We start from the raw sequence: 20,430 nt of genomic DNA, 5'->3' as shown, positions 1-20,430 counted from the left end.
CAACAAAGACACCGAAATTAAGCTAATCCTCCGTGCAAGGCTTTGCAGATGAATAAAAATTACTTCTGACCTTTTCACATCTTTGACTCTTTGTGTCTTTATTTTATTTAGATCGGCATGGATACCGTCAAAAATGAAAACAAAGACTAATCAGAGCTTAAATAAAATGCACAAAGTCGAGTCTGTTCAAACGGCAGAGGAGAGTGTGCCCATGAGGAAAAGCCCTGAGCGGAAAGGCAAGGTTTAAATCCCAGACAGGGGGTTGCTGATGAACAATTGACAACTTCGGCCGTGGACAGAACGGAATGATCCCCTCGGTGTGTGCACCATTGGTTAAAACAAGCCCTATTGTGGGGCACCTGTGGGGCCCAGGCGGTTAAGTGTTGATCTTGATTTCGGCTCAGGTCATGATCTCGTGGTTCGTGAGGTCGAGTCCATGTCGAGCTCTGTGCTGACAGAGTGGAGCCTACTTGGGATTCTCTCTCTCCCTCTTTCTCTGCCCCTCCCCTGCGTACATGCTCTCGCTCACTCTCGCTCTCTCTAAATAAATAAATAAACATTAAAAAAAAAAAAAAAAAAAAAAAAGCCCTATTGCTCCCTGGTCTGGCAACTGTCGTCAGCTTGGTCCAGGAGGGGTCTGGGGTCCATCCAAATCCATGGTCCTCCATCCATGGCCTCTGGCTGGGGCCATTCATGTGGACTCTCCTGGACGTGTACTGCTCTAAGTGCATATGGCACCACATTAGAGAAGACTGCGCCCCCTACCCCCTTGCACCCCCTACCCCCTTGCACCCCCCACCCCCTCGACCGCGTCTGCTTCTCTTCCTAGCTCCCGCCACTGCCTGACCTCCGTTCCGCTAGCGTGCGTTGTGCTGCTGACTTGACCCACTCCCAGCTGGAGCTCCGAGGGAGAGGGGCTTTGTTTTGCTTCCGGCTGCATTTTCACATCTAGGACAGCACCCGGCGGAGAGTAGGTGCTCGGGAAGTGTTTCCGAGTGGAAAACGACGTATCAGGTGCTAGGCGGCACTAGAGCTTTTCAAACGAAAATACTGTTATGAAACATAAGCCAGACACTCTACGTTTTAGGAAAATATATTTTAAGCCATAGACTAAAAAGCACAAGGAAAAACAGCACATTTTATCCTGCTTTGGAAGGTAATTTATCAGCGTCTCCAAAGGTTTTCAATTCTCACACCCTGCAACCCCAGAGCTCTGTCTCTTTGGATGCACACCTCCCCTCATGCACAGAAGTCATGCCCTTGGATGTTCACACGGCCTTGTTTGTGAAATACTGAAGACAAGTCTCAAGCCCCGTCCACCACGTGCTTCCCGTGGGTCTCCTCGGAGAACACAGCGAGTGCCCGGTGAACACAGACCTTACCATCCACGGCAGGAACCCTGTCCCGCCCTGTCCCACCTCCGGGAGGGACCCAGCCAGCTCACTCAGCAATCGTGATCTGTTTCCACAGTTCATGACCTTAAATCGGGGTGTCCTTGATCTACCCTGGTCTGAGAGTCTGAGCTCCCCTCGCTGGTGGAACAGACCTGTCCGTGCTCAGCCTGCACGGCCCATGCTGAGGCCGTGTTCCCCTGTGAGACACTGGTGGGTGTCAGCTTAGCCAAGCGCAGGTGTTTGGGGGAAATTTTGTGAATGAACGACCCCAAAAGAGCCAGCGACTCCTTTGCTAAAGGCAGCGGAGTGGGAGACCGGCGGCCACGTTCTCATACAAGACCGTCTGCTGTCTTCAGGGCTCCTCACTCCCCCCAAAATAGGAATGTCGGGCGGAGAATCCCAGACATCTAGAGGTCAGGCATTCAGTTTCAGAAAAAGGTCAGTAGCAAGGTATTAATAGCTGCTTTTCAAAAGTCATGTATCTAGTAGGCAAGCCAAAGCCACAAGTCCAAAACCCCAAAGGTCCTCCTGGGGAAGCCTGCCTCCCTTTGGAGCCCAGGGACTGCAGTTAGCAATGTCTTCATGCTTGGTCTGTCCCCTACAGCTAAAAGCATTCCCGCAAGATGCCGATCCATCGATGGCAGCGAACAGTAGGGGCTTAACGCACTTCGGTTCTGCACATACAGCTTTCCCACATTTGGAGGGCGGCCCGCCTACTCAGCGTTCACCACTTTCAATGTGAATCTCATCCAAAACCAGCCTCCTAGGTGACGCATGAAATAAACCGTCACAGTACCTTCTCTCCTCCCCCCCCACGCCCGGGGCCCCTTCCCCCGCAGGACCAGGTACGGTGGTGACCCAGGTACCCATGGCCAACAGAGAAAGAGAAGTTGAGATGCTCTCCTCACAGAACGTCCAGGCTTCCAGTCCTCCTTTGGCACGAGGAGACCTCGGCCCCACCCTGAACCGCGAAAGCCACCGAGGGGCAGAGGGTGACATGGAGAACGAGTCTCTGGCATTCAGGCTTCAACAGCACGACCACCGCTTGTGGCTCAACCGACCGGTCTCCCAATGTCCACAATCCACCCAAAGCCCTCTGCCAGCCCTGGGACGCGCAACCCTTTCCCTCTACCTGCAGGAGAGGGCAACACCCAAAACCCCATGTGGGCTACTTGCTTCCACCCCACGGCCACCTCCAAACCATCCTATCTGCGGGCAACAAACCAGAGGACACCGTGTCACCCGCCTGACCATACAGGATGGCCACTGTGTCAAGTACCAGTTCTCCTGAACTTCCCTCACGTCCCCCCAGTTGGTCTTCAGGGCCCTCATCTGCCTTGTCCAGAAGCCCAGTACCCCAGCCTCATTGCCAAAAGCGTTAAGTCCGAATCTGGGAAGGGCCTGGGATTTTACTGAACTTGCATCCCAAGTGCTTGGGTTGCCAGAATTTTATATCCATATCCTAGCAGAAGGACACAAGACCCCTGGGTCAGAGACAGGGAGGGGTTACTACTCACAGCAAGAACGATAAACAGAGCAGCATCCTGTGTGTTACCCTAATCCCCACAGGGCCAGGCACCGAGGGCCAGGTTATCCGTACGTGCAGTGGGGTGCAGGCGCCACAGGACCCTAAACTCGAAAGCCTCTGAACTTTCGTGAAGCTGCTGGCGTATCTGCTTGTCCTCCTCTCTGAAGAGAAAGATTATTCATTCCCCCGGAACGTAAGCAAATATTTCAAGAAGGGGAAGGAGATTTTATCTTTCCTATCTGGAGACATCACCAGGGAGGTATTTCTCTACGTTTCTCTGGTGGGAGCATCTCTCGCTTCCAGCACGGGCTTGCTATTCCAGCGTGTTCTTTGTGCAGGTGGCCTGGACCATGCAGGAATACAAGAAACCCATGAGGAGCTGTCTTCCAACAGTATCACCTTTTGTGAATTGTCTTTTCAAATATTTGGCAATTCATCTTCTTATCATCGAGCTGTAACAAGATATGTATCACCAGAGCCCTTTGTAAAATCTACATATTACAAATGTGGCAAACAAATGAAAAACCCCTCCAATGATCCCTGTTGTTTACTTAATGGTTTTGTAACAGGAAGTTTTAAATGCCTTCTAAAGTCCAATTTATCAATGTCTTTAAGTTTCATAATTTGCTTTTGAATCATTTTTGTGCCCTCTGCACTGACAGCACAGTCTCTCTCTCCGCCCCTCCCCCACTCCTATTTTTTCCTTCTCTCTCTCTCAAAATAAATAAATAAGCATTTTTTTCAAAGGCTAAAAAAATCAGTCATATGCATATGGATCGATTTCTGGGTTCTCTATTTCAGCCCTAATATAAATACAACGCAAGATGTAAATGTAAGCTACATATGTAATTTTACATTTTTCTAGTAGCCACATTTTCAAAAGTGGACCGCTATGGAACCGCCGTCTTAATCAGCCACAGTTTAGTCCCATGAACATTTACCCACTGACGCTGTTTGTTTGTTTGTTTGTTTGTTTGTTTTTTAAGGAATGGGTCCTGGGCTGGCCAATACAGGAGGTGGTTCATCGTGAAATACGTGTCAAGTAAAACAAAACTTGATACGGCGAGATTAAATTGCTCCGTAAGCTGGAGCCTCGGCTAAAAGCAGAGCCCACGCATTGTGACTTTCAGTGTGATGTCACATAATCAGTGCTGAACATTTCCTCCTACCCAGGCTGTGTGGAACAAAGAGCAAAAATCTAGATCCATAATCAATACCATGAGCAATAAGACGTTCTTTTAACTCAAAGAGGCGACAAATTACTAAAGGCTGAAATAAATCTTAAAGTTGAGTTACAAATAGCATATACTATCCTATGCCTGGCTTCATGGGTTAAGTTTCTAGAAACAACTGAATGAGGCTTTATGGTTTAAAAGAAACAAAGATTTATGGGAGAAATGCCATTCGAAGAACACAGACTGCGATTAGTCTATGAAAAATACACAATGGAGACATAACAAAATGACGTACCGAAGTGTCACTGTCCTCTGATTCCAAATCCCATAAAATGGCAGAAAATATAATTTAAAGAAAATAAACACGTAATAGTACTACAGCAGAACTTTAGAAGGTTTTTCGAAGTATAGAAAGTTCACAGGATATGGGACGCCTGGGTGGCTCAGTTGGTTGAGCATCCGGCTGTTGATTTTGGCTCAGGTCATGATCCCAGAGTCGTGGGATCGAGCCTCAAGTTGGGCTCGGCACTGACCATGGAGCCTGTTTAAGAGTCTCTCTCTCTCTTTCTCTACCCCTCTCCCCTCGCACTCTCTCTCCCAAAAATAAAAAAATTAATAAAAAATAAAATAAAATAAAAAATAGGAAGTACACAGGATATGACACACTATAGGGGAAAAGACAACAAAAAATAGCCCAAAGGCAACACAAAAGCTAAAGCCATTCAGGGACGCTCCAAGCCCAGAGCAGAACCCAGAATTCCCGGCTGTCCACTGACTTCTCTATCACATTCTGTACCTCTGGTAAATATTCTCCTAAATAATTTAATACTTTAAAAGTAAGCTCAGATTACAAAACTTCGGCGTTAAAAAGCAAACAAGGGGTGCCTGGCTGGCTGTGGGAGGGGCATGTCACTCTTGATCTCAGGGTTGTGATTTGAGCCTCACATTGCATGTGGAGATTGCTTAAAAATAAAATCTTTCGGGGCGCCTGGTGGCTTAGTCGGTTGGGCATCCGGCTTCAGCTCAGGTCACGATCTCACGGTCTGTGAGTTCAAGCCCCGCGTCAGGCTCTGTGCTGATGACTCAGAGCCTGGAGACTGCTTGGGATTCTGTGTCTCCGTGTCTCTCTGCCCCTCCCCCACTCATGCTGTATCTCTCTCTCTCTCTCTCTCAAAAATAAACATTAAATAAAAAATAAATAAAATCTTTTAAAATGAATAAAATAAAAATAAAAAGATTCCCTCATAGGAAAGCATCCCAGTTCATTGCCTTTTCTTTTATATTTTATATTTCTTTTTTATTTCCCTACTTTCGAGTGTATTTTACATATGCATAATGATACATTTTTATGTATAATTTGTAGACATATATAATTTTATGTCCCGCTTTTCACTTAACCTTATATAAGTGTTTTTCATCTTGCCACTGACTCCTCATAGCTCTCATTTTTGATGTCTGCATAATATACTTTGATTGAATGTAGCATGATCTATTTTCTCCTTTCCTTCTTTTTGACCATTTGGGTTGTTTCCAATGTGTGCTATTATAAATAATGCCGTAATTAACATCTCTATTTCCTCAGCTAAATTTAAATCTGTTTTATGAATTAAAAGCAGCTGAACTGACTTGTGTGTCATTCCTTTTTGAACGAAAACAGAATGTCCTGGTTTTGTAACAAGGAACGCTTCTAAAATTAAGCTTACGGATAGGGCTGTGTGACAAGTCGGAATAGCAATGGCAGAGTTCCTGAATCTTTTTAGACAATGTCTGCTTCGCTTACTTGTCCCTCTTTGGGGAATAGAGTAAGTCCCATGCTGCTTCAGCTTAAAATGAATCTCAAGATCGGTAACGTTAGCCTTGACAGGAGTAATTTTTTTTCAGACAGCAGCGCTTCTGGCTGATTTACTTCCTTCAGATCTTCCCGCACTTGACCAGGGTGAAGGTCAACTGCGAATGCATAATCTTCAAGCTATTTGAAATACTGGGTAACACTGAAAAGGTTTCTGTTTTCTCGTAAAGTTTTTTGTTGCCCCAGATACAGAACACCTTGTGAGAGTAAAGCAGATATGTGCGTAGAAGTGGAGGTGGAAGGGGAATGAGTTTTACAAAAGGACCAAGTACAAGTCGAAGAAACTTATTTTTTTTTAATGTTTATTTATTTTGAGAGAGAGAGAGAGTGCACGTAAGCAGAGGAGGGGCAGAGATAGAGGGAGACACAGAATCTGAAGCAGGCTCCAGGCTCTGAGCCATCAGCACAGATCCCGACGGCGGGGCTCAATCCCACGAATCGGGAGATGGTGACCTGAGCCGAAGCCAAGAATCAGACGTTTAACACAAGTCAAAGGAGTTTAAAATTCGATATTAAAACCTCAAAACTCAACAGATCAGGTGGCCAGTACGCCGATGCAGCTAAAAACGAATTCCTTCCTGGATAATCAAACCATTCCAAGAGCCACCTAATATGAATTTCATGTGCAGAGAATTGTGGGAATGAAGGGGAGAAAAAATTAATAATAAAATTATCCACAGTTAAATAAACACACGAGTATCGGGGTTGAGTGAGTTCACTGGAAGTTGATCAGAATGCATGAAACACATAAGGACCTACAGAGCACCGCTGGGAAATTTCAAAACGTCAAGGATAAAGGGGAAGTCCTAAAAAGCAGACAAAAATAAAAGGAAACAGATTGCCTACAATCTGTCCATTGACTACAATGTTGTCAATTTGACAAAAGTCAAATTGGGTTCTATCTTCTCATTGGCAGCACTGGTGCTAGAAGACAACGGACCAACAAGCCGGAAAGTACGAGTATACATTACGCAATGGTTCCCACGACCAGGTTAGTTACCGTATCCATCACATCGCATAATTACGATGGTGTTTGGGGGGGACGGTGAGAACATTCAAGATCTACTCTCTTAGCAACTTTCAAGTATATAATATGATGTTGTTAACTACAGTCACCATGTTCAACGCGAGATCCCCAGAACGTAGCCATGCCATCATTGGAAGTTTGTGCCCTTTGACCGATGGGTCTGCCCATTTCCCCCCCCACCCACCCCTGACCACCACCATTCTACTCTCCGTTTCTATGAGTTTGACTCTTCTTTTTTATTCCACATGTGAGTGAGGTCATATCATATTTGTCTTTCTCTGTCTGACTTATTTCACTTAGCACAATGCCCTCAAAGTGTTCATCCATGTTGTCACAAATGGCATTGTGCCTTATCATTTTAAGGCTGAATGATATTCCATTTTATATGTATATAAACCACACATATCTCTCTCTCTCTCTCTCACACACACACACACACACACACACACACCACATTTTCTTTGTCTATTTATCCATTGATGGACACTTACGTTGTTTCCGTGTCTTGGCTATTGTGAATAATGCTAAAACAAGCATGGAGGTGCAGACACGTCTTGGGGATAGTGCTTTCCTTTCCTTCAGATATATACCCAGAGGTGGGATTGATGGATCATGTGGTAGTCTGTTGTTAATTTTTTGAGGAACGACCATGCCGCCTTCTGTAGTGGCTACACCAATTCACATTCCCACCACCAGTGCACAAGGGCTCCCTGTTCCCCACATCCCCGTGGACACCCACTGGAACAGGTGTGAGGTGACCTCACTGTGGTTTTGATTTGCATTCCCCTGATGGTGGCTGATGTTGAGCACCTTTTTATGTACATCTTGGTCATTTGTACGGCTTCTTTGGGAAAAATGTCTGTTCATGCCCTCTGTCCACATTTTATTTAATCAGATTATTATTGATTATTGTTATTAACTTGCTGCTGAGTTGTGTGAGTTCTTTATGTATTTTGGACATTCACCCTTTATCAGATAAATGATTTGCAAGTATTTTCTCCCATTCTGTAGGTTGCTTCTTCTCTTTGTTGATCGTTTCTTTTGCTGTGCAGAAGCTTATTTTATTTTACTTTATTTTAATTTTATTTTAGAGACAGAAAGAGCACACACAAGTGGGGGAGGGGCAGAAGGGGGGGGAGAGAGAGAGAGAGAGAGAGAGAGAGAGAGAGAGAGAATTTCAAGCAGCCCCCCCCCCCCTCAGCACAGAGCCTGATGTGGGGCTGAATCTCACGACCCTGGGGTCATGACCTGAGCCAAAATCGAGTCAGATGCTTAACCAACTGAGCTACCCAGGTACCCCTGTGCAGAAGCTTTTTAGTTTTATGGAAACCTGTGTGTTTATTTTCCTTTTTTATTTTTTGCTTATGCTTTTGGTGTCATATCCAAAACATCATCACATTATTGCCAAGTCCAATATCAAGGGGATTTTTCCCCCTTTTCTTCTTCTAGACCAGTTCCGGGTCTTACATCCAAATCTCCAACCCATTTTGAGTTCATTCTCGGGAGTGGTGTGAGATGGGGTCCAGTTTCAGTCTTTTACACGTGAACACCCAGTTCTCCCAACGCTCCTGAAAATACTGTCTTTTCCCCACTGAGTATTCTTGGCTTCCCTGTCAAATATTAGCTGACCATATGCGCATGGGTTTGTTTCTGGGTTCTCGACTCTGTTCCATCAGTCTATGTGTCTGTTTTTACCGGTGCCGTGCACTCGGTGCCGATGACAGGACCAAGCCCGGTGGGGCGTGGCCGAGTTCTTGGGGGCACAGAGCTCTTTCTGGGGCTGTGGCAAGGACTGCACTTGGCAAACCAGCTGCCTGGGTTCAGACCCCTCCTTCCCAAAATCCTCACCTTGGTCTCGGGCTGGGCCGAGGCTCCAGTCTCCGACGTGGATTCCAGGGCTCCCACAAAGACGTGTTTGTCCATGGGGGCGGGGAGCACGTGTGAGGAACGTCTTATTCGACCATCTTGCTGGCCAGGACTTTTTATTTCACACGTTGGTTTCTGGACGCCTTCATCATTCCGGATCCCCTAATCCGATTACACTCCGAGTTTGTCTGGGATGTGTTTCCTCTTAAAACCGAACCGTCACGTAGGCTTATCCTGAAAGTGAGTTTTTGAAAATCACTCTGAGCCTTGACACTGCTTCCCAGCATTTCGGAGGGACTTAAGTCACCAGGAGACGGGGACGAGGACCACATCCAGGCCCCAGGAAGGACACACACACCACGACACACCAAAATCAGACATTCGCCAAACCCATTCAATGCTGTCCACAACTTCCCCAAGGAGATTGCCGGTCAGTTTCAAGCTTGCCATCCTCATGAAGGTCCTTGGCTCACCTCAGACTTGCCGTTCAAGCCCCCAGAGCGAGCCAGGCAGGAGGGGAAAGGACCCTTGTTAGCAGGTAGAAATGCGGTCCCGACGTGGCCCTGTCTTCTCATTTTCCCCAACATGTCGGAAACCCAGATTTTTGCTTTTTGGCCGGGGACTCTCCTGACTTCTGTAATTTGCCAACAAAAAAGATTCTTAAACATTCTACGAGCCAGCCAAAACAAATACATGCGCCCGATTCAGAACAGACTCGAAACCTCCGATTTCAGTGAAGTCTAATGGGTAATAATGCACAAAGGCGATTAAATTTCCAGGGCCGGAACTTTGGATCCAGCAGACAAAGGGAGGCGGGGCCGGGGCGAGGAGAGTCACAGCCATCTCTTTGCCATGGAAACCCCATGGGATGAGACTTTATTTTTTTCTGTATTAAGAGATCAATGGGAGATTAATAATAATCCCGTACATTGATGTAGCACTTCAAACCTGAGTGCTTGCTCATCTACAATCTCATTTGATCCTTATAACAGCCCCGTGAGCTTGTCAAGAACATCCAACACTCTCTCATCCGATTAAAGGGAGCCAAGGACTCACACAATTTCACTTAGAGAAAAAAAAGAGGAGAGACCAAAAGGTAACCTTTTCCAGCTTTCAGTGGCGATGCTCAGAAATAAGTCCTTGTTTCCCTGACTTTCACCTGCTCTCTCTCCTCCTCCCTGTGTTCGGTACGCCGCCCTGTTCCCTTGTTCCAGAAGGAGCAGCTCATGTTCACAGAGCAGAGGGCTCGGCAGCAGCAGGGGTCAGTCAGAGCTCTGGTGAACTAGAACCTATCTGGCAAGGTTTGCAATGAAAATACCACCTGGTGGTTGACGATCCAGAAATGACCCTCACTGACTTGTTGCTATGCAAAGAACCAAGCTTTGACTGACCTCACTCAAGTCCTTGGTCATAAAATTTTTTTTAAAAAATTCATTAACTGTAGCTAATCTTTACAATCCAGTGGCTCAGAGATAAATGAGTCTCTTGTCAAAAGTGGGGTGAACATACCTGTTAGGATGGCTTCCACCCAAAGAAAAATAAACACAGAAAACCATAAGTGTTGCCAGGATGTGAAGAAATTGGAACCCTCGTTCCAGGCGGGCATGTGAAATTGGTACTGTGGTTGTGGGAAAAGTATGATGGTTCTGCAAAATACTAAAAAGAGAATGACCATATGGTCCTGCAATTCTCCTTCTGGGTATTCACCCTAAAGAGGAGAAACGACAGCCTCGAAGGGGTATTTTCACACCCATGTTCATGGCAGCGTTACTTGGTGACGCTGTTACAGGCGAAAGCCACCCAGTACCTGTTGACGGATGAACAGATAAGCAAAATATGGCCTATACATACGTGCAAAAGAATAGTACTCAGCCCTAAAAAGGAAGGAAATTCTGACACCCGCTCCAGTGCGGATAAACCTTAAGCACGTTGTGCTGAGTGAAACGTCGGTCCCGAAAAGACAAACACTGTGTGATTCTATCATGGAGTGCCCCTCGATTCAGAGTAGTCAAGTTCAGAGAGACAGAAGATGAAAGGGTGGGTCCTCAGGGCTGGGGAGGCGGGTGGGGAGTCCATATTTAATGGGGGCAGAGTTCCAGTTTTGCAAGATGAAGAGTTCTAGAGATGGATGGTGTGATGGCCACACAACAGTGCGAATGCTCTCAGCACCATGGAGTCTTCCTCATAAGAATGGTTAAGCTGTTATATGTATTTTATCACAGTCTATAACATCTTTTTAAGTGGGGTGAAGTCACACAACTACTGAAATCCCTCAGCCGAACCTGGGGCTTCACGATCCCACCGATTCCTGACTCCCTGGTGACCCTCTGCTGGTCTATACCAGAGTAGGGTAGACCTTTCTCTTTCCTGTCCCGGGGTTATCTTCCTTTCCTTATCCTACTTATTAACCAAACCCAGTTCGCACGTCAACTTTCCAAAGGCTCTCCTATCTGACCACCTACAGCGTGCTGGGAGAGTTTACCAGTCTCTCTGGGAGCCACCCCTTTGCCCTGTCTGTATTTCTGTTGTTGTCCTTTCATATCTTGAGAGAGAGGGCGGCTGAGAGAGAGAGAGAGAGAGAATCCCAAGCAGCGCCCCCCCCCCCCGCTGTCAGTGCAGAGCTGGATGGGGGCTCAAACTCATGAGCTCACAAGATCATGACCTGAGCCAAAACCAAGAGCTGGACACTCAACTACCTAAGCCAGTCAGATGCCCCATCCTTTCAAGTACTATTATGGCGACTTGTTTGCTGGTCCACACGTGTCTCCCCGGTAGGCCAGGGCTGTTGTGGGGAGGGTGCATGAAGGAATGATGGTAACCGGGCAGTTTCTCAGCCATCCAGGGCAGAGAGCAAAGACCCAAATATTTGGAGATGGAATGTAATTCCAGTGGGCATATAATGACCATAAACATGCACGCTTCATGACTTTGTGGTGTGTATAGCAGAGGGTCGTAGACTTTAGGCATCTCTAGGGTCTTAGGAAGACTCCAAGGAAAGGCAAACCGGAGGAGATGGGTGGTTCCTGGCCCAGCTGAGTACTGTGTCCCATGGGGCAGGGGCCCACCGGGACTGGGAATGGTGGGCTGAGTAACGAAAATGCTTTCAAAAGACAGCCTTAGACACCCGTGAACACCTCACCTGACCCAAACCTTAAGGGTACCCAGGCCAGATTCCCAAGAAGAAGAGGCCCTACAGTGAACAGTAAAAAAAGACCAATTCAAAGAAAAAGAAAGTGATCCCGTCCAAAGGATATTTAAAAGCCTATTGAAAGGAGAGAGATACACAGAAGCAAGAAATGAATTCAGACACAGACCCACCTATGGGTAGCCTGTTGATTTATCACCAAGACTCCAAGGCAACCCAAAGGGAAAGAATCACCTTTTCAATAAACAGTGATGGCACAGGTCGATATCCTTACCTCACACTGTGTACAACAGCAAACTCAAAATGGATCCTAGGCCTAACTGTAAGAATTAAATTCCTAAACATCTAGAAGGAAAAAAGCATTGAAGAAAAAAGCCCTGTGACTTTGGGTTAGGCCAAAGCGTCTTACGTGTGACAACAAAATCACAATCCTTTTTAAAAAGGATAAATGAGACTTTATCAAAATGAAAAACTGTTGCTTTCCAAAGACACCATTAAGAAGACAAAAAGACAAACCACAGAGAAAGTTTGTTTTTTGTTTTTTTTAGAGAGAGAACATGCAAGCAGAGGGGAGGGGCAGAGAGGAGAGAGAGAGGGAGAGAGAATCCCAAACAGGGTCCACACTCAGCACAGAGCCTGATGCAGGGCTCGATCCCACGACCCCGGGATCATGACCTGAGCCAAAATCAAGAGCCGGACATTCAACCAACTGAGCCACCCAGATGCCCCAAGAAGGTATTTTCAAATCATGTATCTGACAAAGAACCTGCATGATATGTAAGTCCCCTCTAGGAAGCCCATAATAAGAAGACAACCCAATTAGAAATGAGTGAAAGGTTTGAAGAGACATTTCACCAAAAAATAGTTAATAAGCACAAGCAAAAATGCTTGGTATTATTAGTCATCAAGGGGACACGTGTTAAAACTACTGTGGAACCCCATCACACCTCCTGAGGGAGCTGTAATCGAGAGGACTGTCAGTTGGCAAGGACTTGGAGGGGCTTCAATTCACACACTGTCAGTAGGAATGTAAAACTGGAAAACACTTGGAAGTTGCTTTAAGTGTTAAGCGTACACTTATAAGCCAGCAATTCCATTCGTACGTCTCTACCCGAGAGAAATGAAGACATATGTCCACATAAAGACTTGTGCACGAATGTTCGTGGTATTATGACTCATAATAGACAACCCATAGGTCCATCAACTGGTGAATAGATAAGCAAAAAGTGATACATCCACACATTGGGCTCTGACTCCCTAATAGAAAGGAAGAAATTGCTAATATATTAAACAGCACAATTGCAACTCAAAAGCATTATGCTCAACACGAAAGTCTACATGTTGTATAATTTCACTTATATGAAATTTCTAGAAAGGATAGCGCTTCAGAGATGGCAGGCAGACCAATAATTGCCTGACTTTGAGGTTAGGAACAGACGTAAGAAAATTTGCGGGGGGTGACAGAATTGTTCTAAAACAGGGTAACGGGTGGGTGCAGAAGATACTAATTTACTAAAAACCATTGAGCCTGCCCTTACAACAGTTGGGTTTTATGGTATATAAATTATACTTCAATAAAGCTGTTTAAAAACAAACAAACGTGTTCTATACGTTACCCAGAAACTCTGCACCCAAGAATCGATCCTTAATACACCTTAGCAAAACTGCAAAATGGCCATGCGTTAATCTATTTACTGTAGCATTTTTTGTATACGCAAAAGACTGGAAACAACCCAAATGTCCATGAGTAGGGGACTGAGTCCTACTGTGGTAGACCCCTAAAATGGAGCATTTGGACGCTGTAAAAAGGCACGAAGCGGATTATAACATAATCTGTACAACAGATTCCCAAAAATATTGTTAACTGAGAAAAATAAAGCTGCAAAAGAGTTCGATAGTAGAGGAGTCTAAGAACGGGGTAGTAACGTATTTAAATATGTGTTTGCCTAGCCTTTCGGTAAAGAGACCTGTGCGGTCTGTATGTATTTTAAAATTTGCTTACAGGAGAGCCTCTCGCTGGCGCCCCTTCAGTCTGGAACAGTGGGGTGGCCGCCACCTTGTTAAATTCTGTGACGGTGACAGCTGTCACAGCTACCCTGTGTAAGACTTACGGCCACCAAAAAGAGGAGTCTCCTCAACCTCGTCACCTGGGGGTCAAGGAGACGGGGTTCGGGGAGGAAAGCGGACCTCGGCGCTGTGCTGGTCAGTGCTTCTCGCCTGGCCCCCCAAGAGGAAAACCCTGACTGGCGGTGTTGGCCGGCTTCCGTGGTGCCGGTGCTCCCATCAGAGCCGATTCCACGCTAACATCGTGACATCCCCGAGCCCGGCCACGATCGGCTCTCCTGGGATCCAGACCAGCTTCAGCACATGGCTGGCGACGAGCTACCATCTCGCACATCTAACTGGCAAATCAAAAAGCCTGACGACACCGGGGGCTTAATAGAAAGATGCATTAAAACGTGCAAGCTCTGTACATTGGTCCCGCGGTTTTGGAGAGCGCTGTGGCTTGATCTGGTACGGCACACGCACGCTGCGGTCCAAAACTGCAGCCTTCCACCAGGAGATGTACAGGCATCTTTGCAACACTGCTGGTAAGAGCAGAAAAGTGGACGGGGCGCCTGGGTGGCTCAGTCGGTTCAGCGTCCGACTTCGACTCAGGTCACGATCTCGCCGTTCGCGATTCCCGAGTTCGAGCCCCGCTTTGGACTCTGTGCTGACAGCTCAGAGCCTAGAGCCTGTTTCAGATTCTGTGTCTCCCTCACTCTCTCTCCGCCCTCCCCCACTTGTGTTCTGTCTCTCTCTCTCTCTCAAAAATAAATAAACATTAATAAAAAAAAAAGTGGAAACAACCTAAATGTCCATCAGTAGGGAAAAAATTATAAATAAATCATAGAATAGTCATTCGACAGAAAAAAGAATGCCGTCCAGCATTTACAATTAGTAAGCTAATATATGTGTCAAGATGTCTGTGGCTTGGAAAACACAACATTGAATGAGAAATCAAGCTCTAGGATGTTATGCATAACGAATAACTTGTGTAAAAGTTGAAAATGCATGAAATGATAGTCTGCAATATGGTATAGAAATACATATTCATTGAAACGTGATGAAATCATTTTAAATAGAGTAGGCAAACACATAACAAATTTATGATGATACTGCCTCCGGGGAGCGAAAAAGAGAGATTGAAACTGGGGAGGGGTACAGAGGGTATTTCGTCTCTATCGCATTAGCCTGAGGCCCTTAAATATTAGAAAATATTGATCTGAAATCAAAACAACACATTAATGGTTTAAATTCTGGGTTCTGAGCAGTAGGGTGTGGTGCTGGCTACCTTTGCCTTTATGTCTTTCAATATTTCAAAAGCTCCTTCCAAACATTGAGGCACCTCTTTTGTTTTTAAAAAAAATGTTAATGTTTATCTTTGAGAGAGAGAGGCAGAGTATGAGCGGGGGAGGGGCAGAGAAGGACACAGAATCGGAAGCAGCTCTAGGCTCCGAGCTGTCAGCACAGAGCCCGACGTGGGGCTCGAACCCACGAACTGTGAGATCGTGACCTGAGCGGAAGTCGGACGCTGAACCGACTGAGCTACCCAGGCGTCCCAAGGCACCTTTTTTACGACCGAGATTGTCGATTCTGTCACCGTTCACTGGCAGGTCCCACGGGCCAGACATCCAGCCGGAGAAATGCCTGTAGAACACCCTCACCGGGGCACCGGGTCCCACACAGGTGGCATGGGACCACGGAGGGCACGGCTTCATGCCCCCTGTCCTGACTTCCTCCTCCAAAACCTGGCGGCATCTCATGAAAGTGCCTATGGTGACATCTGTCACACTGTATATACACTAAAGACGTTGCATTAATAATAATAACGAGGGGCTCCTGGGTGGTCAGTCGGTTGGGCGTCCGACTTCGGCTCAGGTCACGATCTCGCGGTCCGTGAGTTCAAGCCCCGCGTCGGGCTCTGGGCTGATGGCTCAGAGCCTAGAGCCTGCTTCCAATTCTGTGTCTCCCTCTCTCTCTGCCCCTCCCCCATTCGTGCTCTGTCTCTCTCTGTCTCAAAAATAAATAAATAAATAATAATAATAATAAAATAATAATAACGAGACCCCCTGAGTAGGAACACACTTGGCTCAGTTCTGCATTCCTGGGCCCTGGGTGCACCGCCGCGGTCACGCTGATTTTGAACGAATCATGAACGAAGGAATCATCTGTTCTGCGTGGCCACCTTCTAATTCAGTGATCTGGAGGCTCGTGTCCCCTCCCCCCAGATTCACAGGTTGAAAGCCTACCCCCCACAGTGGTGGTACTAAGAGGAGGGCCGTGAGGGTGGAGCCCTGAGGACTGGGGTTCACGCTCTTAGAAAAGACGCCCCCGCCAGCTCCCTTCTGCTCCCGCCACGTGAGGTGCCAGGGGATGAGCCAGCAAGTGGCCTCGCCAGACACCGAATCCGCCGAAGTCTTGATCCTCGACATCTGGCCCCCAGAACTGAAGAAATGCACGCCTGCTGTTTATACGCCGGCCCGTCCGTGCCATTTTGTTACAGCAGCCAGAGTGTGCGGAGGCAGATGCGGGTGCAGAGGCCACACTACTCTGCAAACAGGCCACTTAAATAATCATTAGTTCCCGTTCCTGTGGCATGACACAAAGGCTCGTGGGCTTAATGACGCAAGCTTCTTGAAAGCCACCGCGATCAGGAGGGTCGAGCTTTGGCCAGTGTGGCCGCGGCCATGACAACGTGGTCTGGCTTTAAGCCCAGCGTTTCCTTCTCGTTCTTAACTCAAGATAAGTCTGTTCGCCAAAACTGCAAGACGTGAGGCCCAGAAACTTCCATCACTCTCGTTTCAATGTCAGAGACAGAGACATCACTCCACAAAAATACAACAGTAGTGTGCCCACAGAATGGGGGCCGAGGGGGGCCCAAGAGAGGACAATGCAAGGGATGGGCAGGTGTCACGGCAGGACATACGTCCTGATGCAAATTAGTAAAGTGTGTTCCAGGAAAACCGTCTTCTTCGCAGCAGAGTCAGGCGTGGGGGAAGAACTGAACCTCAGAAAGTATCTTCAGGAATCCCGGGACTGAGTCATTCAGCAAGCTGGCTCTTCAGCAAATAGATCTGTGCTAGGGGCGCCTGGGTGGCTCAGTCGGTTGAGCGTCTGACTTCGGCTCAGGTCACGATCTCGCGGTCTGTGAGTTCGAGCCCCGCGTCGGGCCCTGTGCTGACAGCTGGGAGCCTGGAGCCTGTTTCAGATTCCGTGTCTCCCTGTCTCTCTGCCCCTCCCCTGCTCATGCTCTGTCTCTGTCTCAAAAATAAATAAACGTTTAAAAAAACTTAAAAAAAAAATAGATCTGTGCCAAACCAGGCAACTTGTGTCGCTTCTGCAGCCGACAAGAGCCTGCGCAGCAAGTACGAATCTCAGCGACCTTGGCCAGCACTCTAGGTGGCTCAGTGGTGTCTCGTATCACAGGAGAGCATCAACCGCATTAACGTCCTCAACGTCACCAAAACCCCACTATAGGTGCCATTATCATCCCTGTATCACAGATGGGGAAACTGAGGCTCCCCAGCATTGAGTAACTACATCCCCCAGCTTTCAGGTGGCCGAGCTGGCTAATGAATCCAGGGAGACGCTGCCCCTCAACCCGCACAGCCCACTGGCGCCAGGGACCTCGATGTCCCAACACAACTGCTGGGATCCTGCCCTTTAATGTGTGTGCACACACCCCGTACATATTCACACACACACACACACACACACACACACACCTGTATGCACATCTGTACACACACACACTTATACACAAACATACCCATATTGATGCACATACACCCTTTTACACACACACACCTGTAAACAAACACCCATCTGGATGGACACACACACACACACACACACCACAACCACCACCACCATGGAATTTTATGAGCTGGATGCCAAACCAGCTTGAAATGGACCACAATGGGAGTATTTATGTCACAGAAATACACGATAAATCTGCTCTTTTCTGAGAGAGTGACAACGTTGCTTTACCTCACTAGATATGGGTAGATAGAGAAATATTTCCATTATTATTTATATTTCTATTTATTATTTATATCAGTTCTGTGTGAATATATTCAACTTTCCTCTCTTTGGCCACTGAGAGAAGATGAAGAGGGGTGGAGGGAGGGGCACCCCCGCTGGCTGTGAGCAGCCCAGCCCCACACTCCACCCCTCCCTCGGCCTCACCAAACCCCAGCGCACCAGTAACCACCGTGATCTAGAAATATCCTACATGCCTTCAAGTCCATAGACTGGAGTACAGAAATATTCATGTATACTTTTTTTTAATAAATATTTTTTAAGTTCGTTTATTTATTTTGAGAGAGAGAGCCGAGCAGGTGAGGGGCAGAGAGAGAGAGAGAGAGAGAGAGAGAGGGAGGGGGAGAGAGGGAATCCCAAGCGGGTTCCATGCTGTCAGCACAGAGCCTGATGTGGGTTCGAACTCACAGATCATGAGATCGTGACCTGAGCCCAAATCAAGAGACAGACACTTAATGGACTGAGCCACCCAGGCGCCCCAATCTTCTGCATATTTTTTAATTTTTTTTAATGTTTATTTTTGAGAGAGACAGAGACAGAACACGAGCAGGGATGGGGCAGAGAGAGAGGGAGACACAGAACCCGAAACAGGCTCCAGGCTCTGAGCTGTCAGCAGAGCCCGACACAGGAATTGAACTCATGAGCCGTGAGATCATGTCCTGAGCCGAAGTCGGTCACTCAACCGACTGAGCCAGCCAGGCGCCCCTCTTCCGTATTTTTTTATTGAAAGAAAAATCTTGGCTTAATGTTAAAACATAAAACAAACAAACCCCACACTTGCAGAGAAAGTAAGAAAAGTTGAACAGAAATGGTTTCCCCACCGATGGCCCCATAGCCCACTTTTCAAAATGACATATTTAATCCAAAATTTCAATAAGGGATTTGGGGCTTTTAATGAAAAGTGAATCATGTGGGAAAGAGGTAATGACATGCATTGATGGGCAAACATTACAAGGGCTTGAAATAATGCATTTTATGCACTTAAAGGGGACGTAAGGAGGGGAAATGGAGAAGAAGGGTAATCACGAGACAGAAAGCCATGCTGGGGGTCCCTGGGCACCAATGGCCACAGATCAGTGACGCCCTGCAGGTCTCCCGGCCTGACTCACATTCGACCTGGTGACTCATGGGATCCAGGAAGGGAAGGCTCCAGAGGCTTTCGCTAGAGGCCTTCATCCCAAGGGGCTCTCGACAGAGACCGTCCACACCACAGGGGCCTCATCCTAGCAAGCCTGTCAGCTGGAAGTTTCCAGAACTCACCCCCACATTGCTTTATAAAACATCTTGCATCAAAATCACAAAATCCCTGGGAGAAGAAAGAAAACATATTACTAATCTAAATGTAATGAGCCCTGCCCCTAATGAGGACAGAACTGACCCAGAGCAGATGAAATGCGACTTACTACCTGTCACCGCAGGGGTTCGTGACGTCTTACGGAAAAGGAGAGAGGACACAGGAAATATCGAAACGGAGAATTTCAAGTCTCTCTCGAACTGTCTGCGAGTACTGTAGAGTCCGAACATCTTAGCCTGTCTGTGAAGACCGCATAACCCCGTGCTTTCTGATGTGTTTGGTGGGACGTGGGTTGTCTTTAAATCTCATAACCGTCTGAATTCTTACCTCCAGGGCCACGTGGGAAAACGGATGCTGAGGGAAAGCCAGCGTGGCCTGCACACTCGGAACCCCCAGTTACCACCCTGTTCACTGATCTCAGGAGCCCTGCTAGATTTCCAGGGGATTTAGGAAATTAAGACACCGGTGACCTCTTTCAGTCTAGCAGATTTCCATTAAGTCTGAGACGTGTTTGTTGATTGAGAAAGCGATGGACGGATGAATGAATGAATGAATGACAAGGGAGACTTGCCCTCCAGTCGTCCACCGCAAACGGACAAGAGGGGACAGTGTCACCTCTCCGAAAAAGATGGAGCTAATGTGAAAACACATGCTCTGGGGCGCCTGGGTGGCTCAGTCGGTTAAGCGTCCGACTCTTGGTTTCCACTCAGGTCATGATCTCACAGTTCGTGAGTTCCAGCCCCGGTCTGGCTCTGTGCTGACAGCGTGAAGCCTGGTTAGAATTTTAGAATTCTCTCTCTCTCTCTCTCTCTCTCTCTCTCTCTCTCTCTCTCCACCCCTCCCCCCCACACACACTGTTTCTGTCTCTCTCAAAATAAACTTAAAAAAAGAATACAGTTATTTTAAAAATAAATAAAACACTTGCTCCGAGTTTTCACTTCTGTCACTTAAATAAATAACACCAAAACTACCCATCGCTGAGTTCCGGCTGTGATTTTGATGTTTTCACTGTGCAAAACAGGGTCCCAGAATTGTGAGTCTGGGGGTGCGTCCACGAAGGAGTTGATC

The 20,430-nt window shown here is 47.0% G+C and overlaps 1 long non-coding RNA gene across 1 annotated transcript in view; it reads left to right on the top strand.

Moving 5' to 3' along the window:
• The window catches only part of LOC109251152 (uncharacterized), a 70,569-nt gene extending 63,195 nt beyond the window's left edge, over nt 1-7,374 (top strand). Inside the window, exon 5 of the long non-coding RNA XR_002073381.2 lies at nt 6,863-7,374. This is a non-coding gene — a long non-coding RNA (uncharacterized LOC109251152). The remainder of the gene's footprint in view (nt 1-6,862) is intronic.
• Nucleotides 7,375-20,430: the final 13,056 nt, after the last annotated feature.

The sequence above is a fragment of the Panthera pardus genome, unplaced genomic scaffold (assembly GCF_024362965.1).
Source record: "Panthera pardus isolate Hobbes unplaced genomic scaffold, ASM2436296v1 HiC_scaffold_4, whole genome shotgun sequence".
Lineage (NCBI taxonomy): Eukaryota > Metazoa > Chordata > Mammalia > Carnivora > Felidae > Panthera > Panthera pardus.
The sequence above is the reverse complement of the archived record's forward strand: the minus strand, read 5'-3'. Positions and strand labels throughout refer to the sequence as shown.